Source organism: Heterocephalus glaber, unplaced genomic scaffold, assembly GCF_053883595.1.
Source record: "Heterocephalus glaber isolate CG9 unplaced genomic scaffold, H.glaber_assembly_v1.0 deba00001442, whole genome shotgun sequence".
In the NCBI taxonomy this organism is placed as follows: domain Eukaryota; kingdom Metazoa; phylum Chordata; class Mammalia; order Rodentia; family Bathyergidae; genus Heterocephalus; species Heterocephalus glaber.
In genome coordinates, this window is record NW_028258296.1 from 33,207,324 (window position 1) to 33,229,501 (window position 22,178).

Here is a 22,178-nt window from a genome sequence, read left to right on the forward strand (position 1 = left end):
AATAACAAGTTGAGGATAATATTAAATACTTTGTCCATCGTCTATCTTAAAGCTGTTCCTTAGTAGTAACTTATTTTTCCAAATTTTTGCAACTTTTCAAAATTTGATATCTCTACAGTAAATCTTTGTGGAATTTTCCTAAGAATCATGCTAATTAATGAAAGTGGACAAAGCAGAGTGCGCATTACTTAAATATGTTGATATTCTCCAGGTCTCTGCACTCAGTATTGCCTTACAGTCTTCATCAAGTGTCAGTTTCATTATCTTTCACAATCTCAGGATGTTCTATTCCACCTTATTCCAAATTGGCCTGCCCAGCTTGTCTCTATATCCTCAAGGTATTAATTTACTCTAGGATTTGGGGGGAAATTTTTAATTATTTTTCTCTTCATTGGTTTAATCATTTCTTGGTCTTTTTCATCACAGTATAAGCTTCCTGTAGGTATCAAACCCTGTTTGTCTCTATGATCCTTTGCATACTACCTGACACAGTATAACTCAGTAAACACAGATTGAATAAACAAACCAGTGAAATTAAACTTAACTATACTTTTTTGGGGTCCCAATTTGAGAAATGAGAAAAATGATATATTCCAAGAAAGTTTTCTAGTGGCATACAAATTATATGGGAATGATTATTTATTATTATTTTGGATAGAAAAATTGTGAAATTGTATTAGTACTTATTCAACAGCAAAATGAAACACAGAGTAGTAACTGCAAAAAGAAGTGATTGTTTTCTCTTTGCCATCATTTACATTTTAGCAACTTTAAAAAAAGAAAAAAATGAGAAAAATCTGTATGAGAGTTTACACACAAAAGAATATTTCGATGAAGTAAAATATGTCAGCTCACTATACCATATTTTGTTCTTTCAAAATATTACAAAATTGACATGTGAAATAATGGTGTTTGATGATCTATGAAAAATGCAATGTTTGGTAGACTGTATATATGATATGGATGCCTCACCATGAGAACTGACTAATGAAATGCTGACATATCAAAAGCACAGATTTTTAAAAAATTGTATACATATATATGTACCTAAAATTGCTGTGTTATAATCAATTTTTATTGTATTTAAAAGACCATTCATTTATCTGTTTTAGACAATTTTTACAGCTTATCACAAATTCCTAGAGCTGCTATGATTAAGTCAATACATTTACATGAGTAGTATGTAAACATACATACTTAAATGCTTCAGTGTAGTGTTCTTGATATAGTCTAAGGTGTTTTATTTATTTATTTGGTACAGGGGATCAAACTTGGGTCCTTGCATTTATGCAGCAGGTAGAGCCTAAGGTGTTTTATATGAATATATCAGATATTCTGCTTTTTGAGTGAGAAAAATATATTTTTATGCTTCATCACACATACTGCAAATATCTTTTATGCTTGCTCTATATTCCCACCTTGCTTCACGTCATCCATTTAATTTTTTATATATTCAGAATAATAAATGCATGTTGCCAAATTCAAACTTTGTAAGCATCTGACAGACAATAAGTAAATTTTCTATTTTTCTCTGTGTGTCACTGATTTGGTCAGACTATAGACCAACAAGGATTTTTTTTCCTGTAATTGAATCCAGGAAGTGGGATGAGAATACGGGACATAGTGGAGAAGTATTTCTTAACATTATTGTTACTGTGAATGATTTTTAAAAATTGTTTTCCTCAAAATATGAAATTAAACTGCTTTGAGATAACTTAAAATCACAGAAGGGTCAAGCTAATTCTATCTTCTAATCCTGCAGAAGGCAGAAGTGAAATCCAAGGTGTTGGCCTATAAATTGGTAGAATCAGGACTAGAACCCAATTCTGCTAATTCCCAAGCCATTCTTAGGCATCACTCATCTTTACTGGTTGTTTTAAGGAGGCCCAAGAATACAGGAGAGTGGGAAGAAGCTAATGTGGGCTTTAAGTAAAATAGTCTCAGGTTCTTGGATTTCTTAGTGATATGAATTTATGAATATGACAATCCCCGTAAACACAGGCTTTCTTGTTTATTAAATGTGTATAACAGTGTCTGGCATAAAATCATTTTGAATAAAATAAAAGGAGAGTAAATCAAATGAGAAAACAGATACTGTATACAATACTGGCCTTATGGAAGGGATTCAATAAATTGTAGCTTTTACTATTATGATTATTTGCTATTAGTATTATTTTTACAGTTCATTGACACTATAAAGGTGAATAATCTTTTATCACTACAATGTGACACAATCACCCTGTGGGCAGAGTTTACCTAACATCGGAGAAATTGCGGCCTGCTTTTCGGCAGGCCCTAATTGTAGCCAGTTTTGAAGTAATTAGTTCTAGTCAACCAAGGTAATCTGGAAATTGGTTCTCAGAACATATTTGCAATTTGTGGGAAGACATATTTCAATATTTAGTAACGGCTAAGTACTTTCAATGTTCAGCCCTGATGTCCTTATGTAAATAGGATTGTTGCCAAAATGGAATGCAAGTTGTGTGTGCAACTGATACCAGCAGCAGCCCTTAACCACATTTACATGGAAAAGGAAGGGATTATGCCATCACGTGAATGCCAAGAAGTAGAGATGCTGAATGTGATAATCAGTTATGTTTATTGTTAGTATAAATCCTAGCATTAATAGCTGGACATAGAGTTGTCCTTCCAACCTGTGCTTCATTAAGGAGGAAAGAATTTAGTGCTTGTTTGTAATGTTATAGTTGAACAATAATTTTACTTCAAATAAAGACATTAAAATAGCATAAAAATAATAAGTCTCATAAGATTATCTAGTGATTGAAAAAATGGCAAAATTAGGGATAAACTGTATGTGAGAAAAATATTTTTGCAGTAATCATTAGTGTAATAATAATAATGGTAATGACAAATGCTTGATGGTTCAAACCAAATGTGTGCTGAACTCGGTCCATGACCCATGACACTGGAGTTATTACTACCAGCAAGACTTTCACTGGAGAAAGGATTGCTATATTAAGAATAGAAACTGTACTGTTTCTAAAGCCGAGTTTCTCATCTTTAAAATAAGAGGGTTTATTAAAAAGAATAGCCACTTGGTTCTCTTTGCACTAAATTCTAAAAATACCTCCTTCCTAAATGTGGACCCAGAAACCATGGGGACTGAGGATAGAGGGAGTCTACCTTGTGAACCCCCAGTATAGATCAAATAAGAGAGGAATAGTACTGGAGGATTTTTGAGTTAAACCCAGAGATACTGCTTCCATAACCATATTCTATTTTGTTCCTGATCCTTTAGGACAGAATAAACCTGGTATTGACTTCAATAGGAAATCCCAAATTTAGAGCCAGAACAAAACTATGTGACAGTTGCAATGTGCCAACCCATTGCTTTGGTAGAGGTGATATAGATAACACTGTAAAACAGAAAATTAGCGGTTTTTAAAAAACTGGGACAGAACCTTGGGCTTTCACACTAAGCTACATCCACAGCCCTTTTAAAACAACAACAACAAAAATGTTTTTGAGATAGGGTCTCCCTAAGTCACCTAGTTTCTCAGGGTGTACTCAAACTTGTCATCCTCCTCTCCTAGGGAGGCTGGAATACCAGTCTGTAGCCATCAAGCCTGGCTAGCTATTATTTTCTTTTGTAATAAGCACATATCTTAATACATATAGTTTTTTACCTTAAAAATTTTTCTGTATCCATATGATAGCTGATATTCACTGGGCTTCAGGCCTCCAGATCCCAATTGTGTAAAATGTAAAAAAGACATTCATCCCAAATTTCCTTTGGTTCACCTATTCTAGAACCTGAACTGTCTCTGAGTAGAAATGACAGGAAACAGAATTCTAAGTCCTCTTTGCAGTGAATATTATGCTTCATTTTGTACAGTAGAGCTCAAAATGCCTCACTTTATGCTTGCTGATGGTGGATACTTTCAGAGTGTTTTATCCCTCTATTGGTAATATATCAAGTTGCCACTCGCAAAAAGATAAAGGAAATAAGTGAGCATGAAACTCACAGAAATTGAGACCATATGAAACACTAAGCACAGTTTCATCTACATTTATTTGTAAATATAATTTTAAATTTGCTCTACCAAGAAGCTCACATAGACAGATTACTTCTTCTTCTTCTTTTTTTTTTTTTTTGTGGTACCGGGGATCGAACTTGGGTCCTTGAGCTTGTGAGGCAGGTGGTGGAACCACTGAGCTAAATCCCAGGCCCAACAGATTACTTCTTCAGTTAAAAATAGATACCTTAGGGAAACTGTGGTAATCATAGTAAAGGCAGATTAGAAATATAAGAATAAATCCATGTAAATCAAATGTATGTGGATGCATGACATTTAATATATATAATTCTGAAAATATACTACTAATGAAACTTAAAGATTAATGTCAGCTTTTATCAAAATAATTTCTGTAGCCATTTGAATCTGCCTACAAAAAAAGCAAATTGTTATGCACATAGCAAGAGTTAAGATACACCTTTTATAAAATAAACTTTACTACTTAAGTTAGTATATTTTAGGATATAATAATAAACATAAAAATCACATGAAAGTCCCTTCTACCAACAAGTAGAGAAAAATTAGAAAGAATTTAATACTTTTAGAACAAATTTCTCTAAACAAAATGTTAGATTTGTACCAAAAATGTTTTTTCTCCTGACAAACAGCATGTGACACTGGAGAAAAATGAGAACAATAATCACAATGTATCAAATCGCATTTTGAGAAATTGCTTTAGAATCATTCAGTCAAACTTTTGATTGAAAATAAGTAATGATATTCTGAAAACAATTGGCTTCATTTTCAAATAAAACAATGTAATTTACAAGAGAGAAATATTTGAAAATATTATTTTACATTTTAAATGTACCTACATAAGTTCATCTAAGGTAAACAACTTTAAGATATGTAGAATTTCATTTTAAAAATTTAAAAATTGGGATAAACTACTGCTAAAGATGTCAGAACAGAATTTAAAATTTGATTTAAAATTCCCTTTAAAAAACAGAACATTACATTAAAAGGATTAGATTACAACTTTTTATATTTCATAATTGTTTCTACATTAAACAAGATATCAAATCACTCTAAAGATCAGATATTTTCTAAGTGGCTATGTTTTCCTAAGAAATAAAAAAGACTATCATCTTTTGTCATAGTTCAGCTTTGATTTGTAGTATTTCATTTAGATATTAAAAACAATTTGGATTGCATTTATACATAAAGTGTTGCAAATAACACTAGTAGAAGGATTCTAATTATTTAAATGCCTTGTTTTAATCTAGAAGAGCTTTGTGATTAGTGGTTAGTGTAATTTCTTGTTTTGTTTTTTTTATGAAATTCTTTGCACTAAAATGTCAGCCCATAGTTTCATTAATCATTGTAAACCATCAGGGAGTGTCATTTATAATGTACAGCAATGCATTTTGATCCAAGAAAACAGTCCTTGTTGCAACATAACACTTTTGGATTCCATTTTCATATAATTTGAGGTAAATGCTAAAATTATGATATTGTCTTATATTTACTAGTGAGCCAGTTGTGACATTAAAGTTGGAGTAGATAAAAGAGAATGAACAAAAGAAAGGGAAATAGAAATATTTTGACTTAAAATGCAAGTTAAAAGAAAAACATCCTAAATTATTATTCTAATTTTAATTCCTTTACTATTTCTTTAGTATATTTTCAATCATCTTTTCCTGTATGGTTAAATATCTTAAGTTTTCCCTTAAAAAATATGTATAATATATCAGTATTGTTTGAGAAGTTTAGGAGATAAAAAAATTAATCAGAATTCAACAAGATTATAAACTTCTATGCTAAATACCAGTATCTAAAAATCCAAATTACTTTTAGATATTTTCAGTTTTAGTCTTATTTTATAAGTGTAACTATTTACCATATAATTATAATTGCAACAGTGTGTTTTTATAAATAAAAATCCTAGTAATAGTTCCTAATGCAATCCCTTTTGCATTTTGAATGGTAATTTTCAATTCTATATAAATATGAAATCTCACTACAAACCTAAAACTTAGTGTGTAAAATTATAATTTTATAAGATAAAACAACACATTTTTGATGAATAATTGTTAAAAATTACTATTTAGTGTTAATATTCATGAACAAGCATATTAGAAAACTTTATAAGTAACATAAGGTAATAATCTGCAAATAAAATGGTTAAGATACATAACTAAATCAAATTTGTAAAACACTCTGAGCTCTCAGAAGAGGGATGTTAACCAGTGATGTTTCATTATTGATAATTAATAAACTCACATCTGATAACTTTTGGAGCTATGGACATAGTTTACCTGAAACATAAACCCACGATTATGTTATTATCAGTAATATAGGACTACCATAAGCCAACAGAAGATATGATTAAATACAAATCTCTATATTCTTTCTCATTTGAGAAAGATAACAATGGGCTTTATGACATTAATCAACTTTCATAAAACTGACTTTGCCTTTATAAAATGTTTAAAATAGCATTTTAATATCAAAAGAATATGTGAAACATCACCAACAAAATAATAAACACATAAAAATCAATATTCAAATAAAGATAAACATAAAATACACAAAAACATTTAATAAAAATGCAAGACAATAAGGTATTTTTGACATTTCTGAATCTTTAGTATCTTTTCTGCCCACTCTAAAGTACTTAGTGTTCAATTGCATTTTTTTTTACAGTCAAAACTCTTTGTAAGGACTAAAGCAATAACCTTTAAATTAGTGTCTATTTAACTCATTAACCAAATCCATCAACTATAAGCTTGCTAAAATGTTTTCATTTTTCTTTCTGGTTAATCTGAAGTGCTTAATCTTAAAATGTTAACTGTCAAAATAATGGCCCTGCCTTTCCTCCATAAGAACAATTTGAATTTCCTATGTAACTCTTGTCAATCATTCTGTCTAAACTGGGTGTGCATAAATTGTTCCACCACTGTGACTATTTCTTAACTTTATTTTTTAAGTTTGGATGGTGTTGCTCATTCCTACTGTGAAAGGAAATAAGATTGCATTTCAAAATGAATTTATATCCCTTTGGTTATTTCAGAATATATTTTTAAAAGAGAGATGTATTGTGTGGTCAAGTAATGAACAATTGTAAAAACTGAATATTTGAACAGACAGAATATTACAGAATATATCAATGGATTTTATTGAGAAATTAAAATGCTATCCAAAATTACTTAATGTTATACAAAATTCTTTGGGAAAATTTTTATCACTTCGGTCATTACTTTCTATCCCTACTTATTAGTAAAAGTTGCATTTTTACTAAAGAATATTATTATTAATTCTTTGTCATATGTTCTAGCATCTGACAGAGGATGTGACTAACTCGATACCTTGATATAAAACCAAGCACAGGGTCTCATTATGGAAAAAAATAGACTTCACACAGAAAATAACCCAGTAACATCAATTCAATGCTATATCTAAGATGGCTTAACATTATTTTTGAATGTTAAACACAAAATCCAATGTTTATGAATCAGAGGTCTAGTCCAAGTCTTAACAATACAGAGTGATTTAGTTCTAATTGGTTTTTTCCAATTTTATCTTAAAGCATTAAACAAGAAACAATTCACTGTATTTTAGAGCTGCAGTTTAGTCTAGCCTTTGCATTTCTAGCATTTCTACTGAAAGCTTGAATAAAAAGCTGTTGTCTGAAGAGCATATTTTAGGCCTGTGAAATGATCTTCAATTGGCATAATGAGAAACCATATAATCTAATTGGTTAACCAATAATATTCTTTTTTACCATTATAATCATCTATGTTCTATGTAAATTTTTATCAAATTCAATTCCAATACACATATTTAAGAAACTTATTTTAGACTACTATAATACTCGAACATTTTATAAATGCTCAAAGAATTTAGTCAGACCATTTCCTTTACATGAGAATTTTAAAATCCTTTGTATCTTATCTGAATGAGGAAATTTAAATAATGGCCCAAAGGAAAAATCACACACACACATACATACACGCGCACACACACACACACACACACACACACACACACACAGAGCACATGCAATCCAAAGTTCTTATTCAATACTATACACCTTGTATTAAATGAAGCTCATCCTCCTAGCTTTTAAAATGAGATACAGTAAAATAGCAAAATAAAATCTGGGCAGCTATTACAGTTAACAAAACAATTATAAATTAAATTGAAAGAAGAGTTTAAGTACTGAAAAATTCAATTCAATACATATTATAATAATTACAAAGATATTATCAGTAAGAGAACCCTATAATGAGTGCATATGATTAGAATTCAAAATAAAGTGGAACATTCTGAAATTATATTTCTTAAGTGTAGAATTTACTACTCAGGTAAAGTCATGATTTTTAATTTAAAATACTTATTAAAACTAATAATAATAACATAGTCATAATAATAACAGAGTCTAAATTATTTAGGTATTGTATAGAACCTGAATGTAATAGTTATTTTTTTCAAATCAGTGGAAAGCAGCGGATCTGTAATTATTCATGGTGTTATAATAACAGAACTGGTAATAGAATACCTCTTTTTTTATTTGAGAAAAGGTGTAATTTATCCATTTCCCATTGGATATTTACTTGGTCAATTCAGTGCTGAAGCATATCTGTGGTATAAAGGGAAAAAAGAAAAATTCATTTCTAGTAAGGACTGTTATTATTATTGTGTCTGTGACGTGTGTCTTTTGATGAATAGAAACCATAGTAATGGCTTGTACTAACAATTGCTTTCCTACAATTCAATATTTGATATTAACCACAACATAGTAAGGTCCTTGAAAGGAGGCAGTTGCTTTACATTGTTCTGTATCTCCCACAGAGCTTATAACAGTTTGGATTGTAAGCTGTCCAATAGGCCAAGAATGCTTTGAGATAAGGTCTGTTCACTATTCCTCAGTAATTCTAACAGTTAAAAGAATGCCAGGCACATCATAAGAACTTAGTAAATGTTGATAGACCTGATCAGGTGCCTCATGAATGGAATGTGCATGATAGAAATTTACTAATTCATCCTAGTTCTTTTGAATATACACTTTGCTTTATCTCAACACATTCTTTGCTTGGTAAAAAATGAAAGGTGAGATATTCCAAGTGTACTTGTGTTGATGCAGATAACTTGATAACTATTAAATTGGCATTAGTCTAATAATTTTGCTCATGTTTCTACTATAGCAATTTCAAGATAAAATACTTTTTAAATTTAAAAAGTGCTTTCTTGCATACTTTTTAAGAAGATAGACATAACTTGTACACACTCAATGTATTTAAAAACATGCACATGTCATTGCTATTAATATAATATGTAGTTTTAATAAGACCAGGAGTATGGGAGACTGATTCTGTGCTATTTATGGTTGTGACCCTGTACTGTCCTAGGACTTCTTTTTTTTAAACTGTGAATTAAGTTTCTTGGTACAATTTAGATATACATAATGATCACATTCATTGTATGGAATTTGTACCTGCACATGATATATCTTGATTTTTATTTTGTTTCCCATTCCCCTAACTTCCCTTCTACCCATCTTTTCCTTCTTATTTACAAGACCTTTGTTTCCATTTTATGTCCCAGGACTTCTGAGACTTAAATAAACCTATGTAATGTCTCAAAAATGTTAATCTAATTTCTGCTCCTAAAATATATTAACTCAGATATTATCTTTTTTTCTTCATCATCAGTAATGCACAGGTACTGATGTAGTAATTGAGAATTATACCTCAGAATATACAGTGACAAGTGTTTTCTTGCTAAGAAAGAAGAAGCCTAGAATTTAAAGACCAAAAGCTAAAGGATCCCTCCTTCTCTCACTGACTTGAACCCTAAAGGATCAGAAAACAAAATTAGCCTATAGATAAGTGACCGGGAAGGAACTCCAGTAATACCACTGACCCAAATGTTTTAATTAAGCTGAGGTAACTGTTTTCTAAATACAATATGCAAAGCCTTTAAATACAAAACACTTTAATAACAGAAGTCATATAAAGGCTATTTTTAAAAGGGAGGGGGGATAAAAAATTCTGCCCTCCATCTTTTAAAAATTTGACATTCAGTAAATAGATGTGCTTCTGAGACACAAATCAGATGCCAAAATGTTGAGAGCAATCATCTGATTCAATGGGAGATGTTGCCCACCCTAATACACTAGTAACTCTCTGCGAAGTAGCCTTCACTAACTTCAGAGAAACAAGAGGAAAACTGCCATGAGGCTTAACAGGACAGACTGCCTTTCTGCTTCCTTCTTCCTTTCTGCATCACCAGAATGAACTGTTGTTATAAGACAACATGCCACTGAGTTAACAGTAACTTTAAAGTCTACAGTAAGTTGTATGCCTGGAGGAACATTATAGGGCCACCTGTAGATGACTAATTTCACTGAAAATAATAAGTAATTGTGGAGAACTCCTGAGTGTAGTGGATAGTGGATAAGAATTGTGTTGCTCCTTCACTCCAACACAAATTCTGTTGTGGAGGAGGATTAGAGAACTGTACTCTCTCCAACAAATATGAGTAATCCTTCTCCCCACAAAAGCGTCAGCTAAATGTTAGGCCAGACTCCTGGGTGCCAGATCCACACAACCATTTTTTGTGCATTTTTGATAATCCACCTGCAGAAATTACCACATGGCTATTGCTTAATATAGCATGTTGATCCATTTATGGACTTTTTACAGTAAAGAAATTGATTTTGTTTGTCTCTCTCCATCCTGTTTATCTCTCTGAAGCCTCTTCGAGTTTTGGCAGAGACAGAGAATGACAGTAAAAATATCCACGATATGATTCCAAGCATTTATTTGGGGAGAAATTAGTATGTGTATTTTACCAATGCTGAACAACCTTGACCTTTTTTTGGATTGGAAGGTAAAATTAATTTACTAGAGCTGCTTAAAAAAAACAGTAAAAGAGTTTGCTACTGTGCTCTTAACTAGGTGGGTGGGCTAGTACCTATCTGGTGACTGCACAGAGTCTCTATCTTATTTACTTCAGACTATAACTGACTAGAAGACCAGTAAAATTTCACATTTGTGTGTAGACAAATACACAAATGTTAACTTTTGTTGTATAATTTCAAAAGCTAGTCTATTTTTTGTTCAACTGGATTATAAATTATCTGTAAAATTTATTAATATAGTTCTAGCCCTAGCACTGCAAATACCATTTGAATTTTAAATCTATGACAGCCTTTCTCCACAATGATCACATTGTGTTGAATTAAGAAAACTACATTTAAATTATCATTAAACTACTGAAGATTGGATTCTCAGTGGTATTAAGGTTGACATTTCCCTTTTATTTGTACTACATGAAGGGTTAATAAGGTTTGCATAACCTTATTCTTTGACGGCTTTTCAGCAGAGTATTTCAGGATCACTGCCAAAACAGACTTTAACCCTTTTAATCATACTGTTAATAACCACATTGTGCACAGTACAGAGCATACCGCACATAAGGCAATGAAGCTCTGAACAGTTTGACCTGATATCCAATCAAGGAAAGGTTCCTAGAGACGCTTGCCATTTTGGTTGCTATGGTGAGTTTCATATTTTGTGGAAACCACTGCTAGATATCTTAAAATAGACCTTTGCCAAGAAAAACATTGGTCCAGTGGCATATGCTGGCAGAGCACAGAAAGGTTGCTCAAATTCCCTTCTTTTGTTTTTCTCTCTCCCCTCTGGCGCAACTGCTCCAAGCATCAGCCCACTAGTCTGGCAGACTAAGAATCCAGAAACTTGCTGCTAATTACAATGTTGACAATTCCCAACCTATTTACTGGCGCCAGCAATCAAACTGCATCCTCTCAAGTGAACCAAAAAGCACTTGCTGGCTTTAGCTTCCTGAAGTTCCAAGCTGGCCATATTAATTACTGTTAACTTAAAACTGTATGTTGTACAGAAGCAGCTTAATTAGCTGGTTTGAGGATTAAAAATCTATCCTTTACAAATCTTAAAGCTTCTTGTTCTTGACCAAATTATGTGAATCCATAAAACGTCTTTTTTGGAGGGGAAAATGATGATTGTTTTGTGTGTAGCATCTAAGAACCATTTTGGTGCCTATATTATCTTCAAATGAGCATCAAAATAGGTCATAATAAAATAACATTATCTATCTATCTATCTATCTATCTATCTATCTATCTATCTATCTATCTTCCTATCTTGTATTTATGAGGTGCTTTTAACATTTGAGGAAAATGATAGGAACAATTACTTGCAAATGCAGTAAATGAAAAATGAAAATCTTTTGATAGAAACAAAGTAGTCAAAAGGATATCGTCTTATTATCCAGAAGAATTTTAAAACAAAAATGGTTACTTAAACTATTTTTTTTCTAGTGAACGCTCACTGCTGTGTGAGAAATCTGATAGGCAGCAGTAGTATTTCAAATATAAAAAGTATGTGTCTTTGAGTGGTAAGTTGGTGACCACACAGTGAGAAATCACCCTCTTAGCCTGCAAAATAGTTAACATTACAGGTAACACAGACATGACAGTGGGAGCTCAACCTGCAATTTTTATAAATAGCATAAAAGACGTGAATAAGCGCTTTGTAAAATTGAGAATTTTATTTTGTCTAAGAGCCAACCTGTCTTTCTTTATTCAACAAGATAGCTTTAAATACTTAAAAAACTGAAATCAATAGAATAAATGCAATTCTATGGCATATATTAAAGTGTTTTTTTCTGCTCTTTAGTGTGAGAAAATAATTGAATTAGTGATATCTACTAATTTTATTTTCAATTTTCCACTGAGTAAACTGCATGGAAAAAACTGGTCAATCCAACCTTCTAGGCAGCATTTTCATTTACAGCTTATTAAACTGAGTGATGTAATTGCAATTAAAATTTTCTTTGTTTTACTAAAATAGTTGTAACTATACTAAAACATCAAGTTATTCTTTCAATTATAATTTATTTTTGTTTTTAAATAAGTATTAATTTAGCCTGTAAAACTGAACTAGATTTTGGAGATCCGTAAGTATAAGCATACTGCCGACGTTTGGAATCGTTTAATAGTTCTCATGTGCATATGTAATATGTGAGTTTAAGGACCATTTAAATTACAGGAATTAGAGAAAAACAATCCCTGAGTATTATGAAAAAATACTGAGATTATCGCAGACACAGAAAAGTGGTAAGAAAAGCCTCAACAATGACTTTTTAGTGTGATGTATTAGAAACAAAACATCCAATGAGGACTCTGAAAATGAGCTCCATATTCTATATGAGTGCTCATGGAGAATTGAACAGGACAAACTAAACTCTTCAGCAAAGTATCTGTGTTTTATATGTAGAAATATTGCTGATGTGATCCTAAACACATTTTTCTAAAGCATGAATTCAAATACATCATATACCTTTTTCAATAGAAAAAATGGATAAAAATGACTGGTCTCTTTTAAGACATGCTTTCCTTAGGCTTAATTTTCAAAAGTCTATCTTTTCAGATGGATGCTCTTTCTCCTGAGTAGTAAAACATCCACATTCCCTGCCTTTCCAATTGTCCACACATAAAGTAGGCCCATTTTATTCAGATCATTTATTACTTATGTTGTACATGATGCACACTTCTATATAAGAGCACATCTTCCTAGGAAAAAGCCAATATATATTAAAAAAAGATCTCTTTTAAAGTTTCCTGAAATTCGCATTTTCTTCAAGGTGTACTGGTATCAGCTATTATGTTTATCAATACGTCACCAGGAATATTAGTTATTTTCTGTTTAATTTTAACTTTTATTAGTACATGTCTCTAATACATTCATTGTGGGAAGATGATACATGTACATAACACATCTTAATTCTTTTTACATTGCCTTCTCTCCCTCCATATTTTAAAAAATATCACTCAAAAACTGGCATTCTTCTCTATCATCCATATTCTTATTATTGTTAATGGCTATAACTATCCCAAAATTGTTATCTATACAAACGGATGGATCAAACATGAAACTGTCTCAAAAGTCTAACATAATCATTACTTTTAATAAATATTGCATCTACAACTAATGACCCATTTGTGTTAAAAATTTTTGTTTTGACTATGTTTTAATATACCATATTAAATAACCTCAAATCTATTGTTTGAAAAACTACATAAAACAACAGAAATTTATATAAGAAATATTTTAATAGAAGTGTAGGTAAATGGCTTTCAAACCTCATACTCTTGCTTCCAGATGTCTGAAATCAACTACTTTTGAAAACTTTATAGAACTTTCATTAAGCCTATTTCCAAAGTTTTAAATGGGCAGATTTCTCCATATCATTGAACTGTAAATTAATATTACATAAATTGTCTGAATAAAGCAATAGCTGATAAACTATTAATTTTAACTTTCAGAAAATGGGCATATTCTTTTGTGATTAAAAGATCAGTTTATATTTATTTTACCTGGAATATCTAGGAAAGTTACAGCTTTCAAATAAAATTTAAATTTAGTCTATTTTCCTGGTAAGCAATAAAAAATTACACAGATCCTTAGTTTTGATAATATATCTATCAATAGTAATTATTGTATAGAGTACCTTTCTATTGATGACTTTTAAAAATTTATTCTTTAAGTGGTTACATAGTCACCATTAAATAAAAATACATTAGGTGAAATTCACATGGAATAAAATATTTTATGTTAATAGATTAAACAGGTACTTGGAGTAAAAAAGAATATCACCAATTTGAAAAAAACTCATAAATTTTTAATTGTTTAAAATTTATATCTGAAAATAAGAGATAATGAATTCTACTTCTTAGCATAGGATAACTATACTATTAATAAACAAATTTGAGAATTAGAATTTATGGTAACAATAAATTTAAATACATACTGTGCAATAGCCATTTTATATAATAGCTACTTTAAAAGGACACCAGTTATGGAAAAATTATTCTATATTAACATACATCCTAAAAGGATATCATTGCTTTTACTAAACTATTAAATATTTTCAAGCACTAACTATGTGCCAGACACTGGATTAGTTACTTTAAATGCTACTTCATTATACTAGTATTAAATATCATAGACAAATACTGGTTCTTTTTAACAGGATGGGAGAAAAAACACAGTAATTTCTCCACTCCTCCAAATAATTGTAATTAAATTTAATAGCACAAACACACAGAGTAAATATTTTTAAAAGTCAAATGTTTATCTACTGTATATATATATATATATATATATATATATATATATACGTACATATATGACTTTGAATAGGGTTCTTTATAATTTGGTCTCATTAGGCTGAAATAGTTTTGAGGACATATTTATGTTTTAAGGAGCTTCAAACTTGTACACATATTATGAGTTAATATCACATTAGGGTAAAACTGTAAATTATTCTTTTGAGGCTTTTCTTTCCTACTAAAACTTCAAATACAAATTGGAGGGGAGAAGCTGATGGGAATATTCTCATATATTCTCTATTTTAAGAATTTAAGTAAAAATCTTGAAGAATAGTTGTTTTTCATATCAAGAAGAAGTATTTTGAATACCTTGGAAAGATTTATGGTATTTTAAGGTTTCTTTCTTGGTTTTGCTATTGATTTACATATCATCTATATGTAAAATAAAGAGTAGAATTTAGTCAAAAAAGGGAACTCTAATGAGGTAGACAGAGTTTGGGAAAATCTAATTTCAGCCTTTTCTTTCAGATGAGACAAGTGAGGACCAAACTGTCATAGTTCACAATAAAACCTATATTCAAAAATCAGATTTTCTAGTTTTTACTTGAAAATTGTTCCCAACACAGTGCATACTCTCTCCCATTAACTTTTATATAATTAAGGAAACAATTAAGTGTGAATTTTCCAAATAACTGCCTCAATTCTCTAATTTTCTTTGTCTTTGTAAACACCACCAAAACCTGTTTACATGTTATGCAAACAAATTGTGCATGAAACTGTTTTCATAATCAATCTATAACTTGAATTCTCCTATAGTTATGTGTAAAAATATTCAGTATACTTGTAAATCTTATTCTATTTTATTAAAAGAGATGTTTTTCTCATGTCTATTTCTGATAGAATATTAGGCATAACATTCATTCATTCATTCATTCATTCTTGGAATAAAAAATAGAATATTTGGTGTATATATGTATATGAAAACTATCTTAAGTAACTTTTAGTTAATGTTGTGACTTGTTTAAATCAGTTCTTGAAATTGACCTTATTTGCTTACTGGAGAAAAAAAGCATCCAGACAATTAGTTCTCAATTATGTATTGATACAAATTTTAAATCAAAATTGCAAAAAATACCAACTTTCTAAGTATATGTCATTTAAAAAATAATCATTTTAAGAATAGTGTTTCCTATGAGCAAGTTTTAAGTTTGTAAATAGATACTACTTTTATGTTATGCAACTATGCCACTTGTTATATAATTTGTCAAGTTTTAAAAATATTTATTATGATATAAATTGTGTGTGAACCATGACTCTAATATTAGAAAGTAGATTATTGCAATATAAATAGTTTTAGTTTAAAATTCCATCAGATGAGGCTAAGTTAGTATGCCTTATTTCAAGTCTTTGAACTGAATTCATAGAGGTTCATAGAGGTTTTTTTTTTCTTTTTTTAGTTAAAAAACTTTTGTTTCTAACAGTGGCTGTAATTTATATGGTTTTAGGTATTGTGGATTATTAATCCTGAAGGGCATTTCCATACACAAAATGATCTCTACATTCATATAGAAATTATAATAATTTTTACTGGTTTTGAAGATAAAACTGTCTTTTTTAACTCACATTATTATTAGCCAGACTGTAACAAAACTCATAACTCAGAATATTTGGATATTCACAAATTTGTAATTGGGACAACAATACAAATATTAGAGATGCTTTGCTTCTATTGTTAATTTGTAACAAACTCGAGAAAATACATTTCAAGAAACTGAACATTTCATATCTTTTTCTAGCCTATACTTTTGAGGATGAGTTGCAATGTTTTCTCAATTTAATGGTTGATTTTATAGGCACATAATTGTTTTGTAGATTGAAATTTGAGACTTACAAATAATGATTTAAAGTACAAATGCTAGAGGAAAACACTCAAAGCACTTAAAAATAAATTGTACTACAAAAATACGTTCTTAAAATCTATATAGCATTTATGTTTATAGTTGTATAGCTACAAATAACTAAATTCAATAGCTAACTGAAATAATAGTCTCCAAGTATTCTGATGTCATGAATATTATTTCTTTTCAAGAAGCTCAGTGTAATATGGCAGAATGTGTTACTTTTTAACATTGTGAGAATGTCATTCTGTCATTTCTCTGATGTAATGATAGCTGCACCTGTGCACTATGGAGAAGGCACAAGACTGAAGTTCTTTCACTGTCATCTCTTCCAGGTCCTTAGCCCTTCTCCTCTGTTGTACCTAAAATTTAAAAATACTTTTCCCAATATGTCATCTGCATCTTCATTTTCTATTTTTATATTTAAACATTTACATTACTAATGTGAAATATAAAAAGAAAAAGTGATAATGTAGTTGGTGGAATTTTCTACCTATCAAATATATTTCATTCTTGCTCTCCTTTGCCTGGATTTTCATTCATAGTTCTGTTCTGGTTCTAGGCTGGCACTGTTGTGATACCAGGAACCACATGATTCTCAGGCTAATGATGGATTCCAGGAAACTGGTTCTAGGGTATGATTATTTATTAAAAAGTGTACTTAGTCAAACTCATCAGTTCAATACTTTTTTTTGGATTCATATAGGAATTGTCATGGTTCTCTATTAATCTTTAGTCCTAAATATCACCATTCCCTGCTTTGCTATTCAAGCAAAAACATTGGAACACAACTCACAAAGAATAAAATAAGTAAATTCTTTGTCAAATGTAGACTCTATCAAGTTCCTTACCTGACTCAGTAGCAATCATACACCAACAAGATGTTTCTTACACCTACTGATGAATGTTATTAGAGTACAAAACTGAGGGTTGGTAGGCATTATAAACATTTTGATTGGGAGTCTAAAATATTCCATGTAGAAACCATAAATCGTGCTCATAAAAATTGGAGTACTTAGGTAGGTTTGACTAAAGTAAAACCAATGAACAAAAGCAATTTTCATAAGTTTTCCCCATACCCTTCCACTATGCCTTAAGCAATATTATCAAAGAAAAAGTCTAAGCTGCACGCATATTCCTTTTCAGGTAGAATCTATTACCTTCTTAAGTCAAAACAAATCTTTGATAAAGGATGTTTATTTTTCTAGTATGGGGAACCAATTAAAAAGCAATAATTATAAATAGTATCATTTGGATCCAGTATAAAAACCACAGATAACCACTCTGCACTCCTTTAATCTTGACTATGGGTATTGACAAGGCAAAAGCAATAACTGGCTTGTGGTGATGTAATTTAAAATTCTATATTCTGAAGAGAAAAACTGTCTTCTAACAGTTAACAGCAGTAATTTCAATTTAATAAGGTCTTGAATATTTTTTCTTCTAATCTTAAAAGGCCTGGACTGGTGAAATATTTTCCTCAAAAAAACTTAAATAGGAACCAGTTCAGTCAGGCTGACACCTAATGGAAACTTGTATAAGAAAATAATTCAGTAAAGCAAAGAAAGCTATAAAATAAGTGTTTAAACCACTGGTTTAAAAGAAACACACACAAACTACTTTGTTTACCATGAGTGAAGGGTTCCTTTAGACTTTATTACTAGCATTTGCAATTATTCCATTCTAAAACTTATTAATCATTTATGAAGCAACTGCAATCATAAGCTGAAGTGCCAGTGTCAAAGAATTGAACGAAATGGGTTATTTTCAAAAGTTCTTCCTCATTCCCACAGCAAAGGACGGAATATTACCTCTTACATTCCTAAGGAACCCTAACACTGGGCCCTCAGCTCTGTCTTTAAAGCACACACACTTACTATTTAGCCAACCAGCATGACACCAGCTTTCCATAGATCACCTAGGAACTCCATTATGTTGCTCTTTCTACTCTTCTAATTGCCCAGTGAAACAATGCCACCAGTAGGCATACATACTGTGAAATATACAACAAGCACAATATTTAAAAGCCCTTAATCCCTAACTGGTGGATCCCTAGAGATGGAGGGTAATTCATGGAACAGGGGAGGAAAGAACACTCCTTACATATTTTCCTGCTAGCGACAGACAAGTGCAGAGTCACCACCTATGTTTTCTGTTCTACCTCCTTCCAATCTTTCCATGGAAATCGCCCTGAGAGAATCTTAAAATGGACCCATCCTTTTCCCTGCAGACCTGGGTGCCTAACCCTAAGGGTGGTGAGTTTAGTTGTCCTGAGAGTCATTGTGGGATCAGACCGCAGGACAGAAACAGAGAGGAGGGGCGTGAAGTACCTGTCACTAGGAATTGTGAGTACGGAAGAAGGGCAAGTAGCTAGGTGGGAGAGCCAGAGCCTCCGCCTGCCTCCTCCAAAGCACCAGTCTCTCCGCCGCTCTAGGGTTCAGACTGCTTTTCTGGGCAAGAACCCATTGGGAAAGAGATAATTGGCGCCAGAAGAGGCACATCCACCAGAGGGAGAAGGTGACTGGGGCACAGTTCAGTTTAGAATGGGTCCGGGAGCACCAAGAAGGAAAGCGTGTGATTTCATTTCTCCTGCAGCTTCGACTTCTCAGGGATTCAGTCTTCACAGACCCCGCCAGACCGTCGGCCGGCACGCAGGGAGGAGACCAGTCTTCCGGTCTTGGCTGGTGGGGTCTTCTGGGCGCCGAGTAGGTTCTGGACCCCAGCGTTCCTCCAGTCTTTGAAGGGCCACCACCGGAGGGGCGCTGGGATCTGCCAGAGAGAAGGCTGAGCAGCAGGGCTGTCGTCCGCAGCCAGGAGCTGGAGCCTCAGCCCTGGCCTTCCACCGTGGCTCACCTCTCCAGCTGCGTCTGAGATCTCAACTCCGGCCACGTCTGGCGGTGCCAGGGCACCATCTCTTCAGGGGCTCGGTGGGAGGGGACACATCCGTATTGTTTTACCGTCCATTAGTATTTGAAACAAACACACAAAACTGGCAGTAAGAGGGAAAGGCTTTCTCTTCCTCCCGTCCCTTCGCAGCAGACCTGAGAGGGGATCACGCCTTGGGTTTGCTGGTGTTTGAGACGCATCCTAAAAGCAGAGGCAGGGAAGGCAGCGCTGAAGAAGTGTCCCAAAGCAACTGGACTTCTGAACAGTCACTGCCTGCCCCAACCTCTTTCAGGAAGGTTTCCAGTTCCGTGCCACAGTGCAACCAATCCGCTTCCCATCCTGTTTCTCCACCTCTTCGCGGAGAATCCGAAAAGGAAAAAAAAAATCTCTCTATATATGGGATCCTGAGAGACCCGTCGCACGTCCAACTTGAAAGTTCCGCGGGGACCCAGCCCGCAGCCCGCGCCCCTCCCCAGCCTGGCTGCGGAGTGGCTCCGCCGGCCGGGGGTGGGGCTCCGGCGCCGCCCCGCTCGGGATTCGCGAAGTCACGAGCTTCCGAAAGCTTGCGGGGGCACCTGCGCCCACAGACACGCCCTTTTCGCGGAGGCAGTCCCAGCAACCCTCGGCTGAGCTCCAGATCCCCTCCAACAGCTCTGCCAAGGGCTCCAGGCCTCACGGTCACCGCCAACTTCAGAACATTCCCCAGTCCGCTCTCCGCTCCCAGCCGCACCCCCAGAGAGAGAACAGAGTCGCCAGCCAGGGACGCCCAGGCACCCCGCAGGCTCCGGCGCACACCCCCTTCCTTCCTCGGCCCCTCCCTCCCCTCCGCCTCGCCCCCCGCCGCCCCCTCCCTGCGCGCACCCATTTTCCAGTCCGGGTCACCACAAGTGCGACGCAGAGCCTCTCTGGCGGACCCAGAGCAAAAACACCCAAGGAAAAGAAAAGATAAAAAAGTGCTACCTTGGCAACCACAGGCGTTTAGTGGCCAGTTGGTGGGCTGGGAGGGGCGGCCGCTGCCCGCCTGCCGCTGGTACTCTCCTCGACTACGCGTATTCTTAAGCAATAACAACGTAATCCGTATTATCCACCCAAGAATACCCGTCACCGAAGAGAGTCAGAGGACCAAGCTGCCGCTGCCACTGCTACCGCTGCCGCTGCTACTGCTGCGCCGCCACCAGAACTCTTGCTGCTGAGCCCGCCCCTGGCTGGGGCTGGGCTGAGCTTGACCGGGACCATAAATCCATAACTCGATTTCCCTAAAGAAGGATCCAAAGCTGGGCTCGGCTGCTTCCTGCCCAAATCCAAATGGCTGCTCTGTTTCCCAATCTGAAAGACAGGTCACAAAACCAAGCACTTAACACAGGAGGGGAAGAGTGCTCTCTTTCCTTTGAGGCGGGACAAGGCGAGGCTCTTTGGGCGCGGGGTGAGGAGCAGCCTTCACTTTACCTGGTGATCTGCCAGCATCTTCCTCTGTGCCTGCTCTTCTTGCATCCTTTCTCGTCTCAGCTAGCCCACTCTAGGTGCTTTGACTGAGTGTTATGGCAGCGAGAGAGACCTGCAAGAGATATGCATGTTAAGCACACAAATATTACAAACGTATTTGCCTAGACAGCTTTAGGAAGAAGTGAGGCTCAAATAAAGACTGGGTCACGCATGGGTGAAATTTTTAGCAGTGTGTTTTGGAAATGCATTTTTCACAAGCTCAAAATCATAGATTATAAACAGTCATTCGATTTACTACTTGAAACCAAATACTTATAAATCTACAAAAATAGGCATCTCTCCTTTGAAGGCCTTACAGCTATGTACAACATAATGGTTTTTTGAAGAAAAAAAGCTTCAAGGCACACAATAATTAAACCCATTTTCCGTAGTATCTGAACTCACTAAGTTGGCAAGCTGTTAGTTTCTATGATTTAAGCATTGTTTTGTACTACCACAATGTTTAATTTCATAGCCCACCCCTCTTATATACAATATAAATGCATGGGTGTACAGCTGCTCTGAACACCTCTACAAAAAAACCGTTTGAAGCTTTGTCTTCATAAAAATAATTTAAGAAGAAGGCCAAGAAAAACTCATTTGAAAAGTGACTAATTTTGGCATTCAGGAACAGAATCTCTGGTTCTTTGGTGATCAATATGGCTTTTACTCCAAAAGCTTTGTCTTAAGACCCTGCAGTGGATATTCTGATAATAGGGGTTTATTGTTCACTAAATAAAATGGACAAGTGCAACGTCACTACACAAGACATGTTGT

General features: G+C 33.8%; 1 protein-coding gene across 6 annotated transcripts in view; it reads right to left on the reverse strand.

Moving 5' to 3' along the window:
* The window catches only part of LOC110346572 (uncharacterized), a 114,601-nt gene that overhangs the window by 84,784 nt on the left and 7,639 nt on the right, over positions 1–22,178 (reverse strand). For all 6 annotated transcript variants that reach the window (XR_015451814.1, XR_015451815.1, XR_015451816.1 and 3 more), the window contains exons 3-4: positions 21,366–21,474; positions 20,880–21,245 (exon numbers count right to left, since the gene is read on the reverse strand). The gene's annotated coding sequence lies outside the window, so the exon portion shown is untranslated. The remainder of the gene's footprint in view (positions 1–20,879; positions 21,246–21,365; positions 21,475–22,178) is intronic.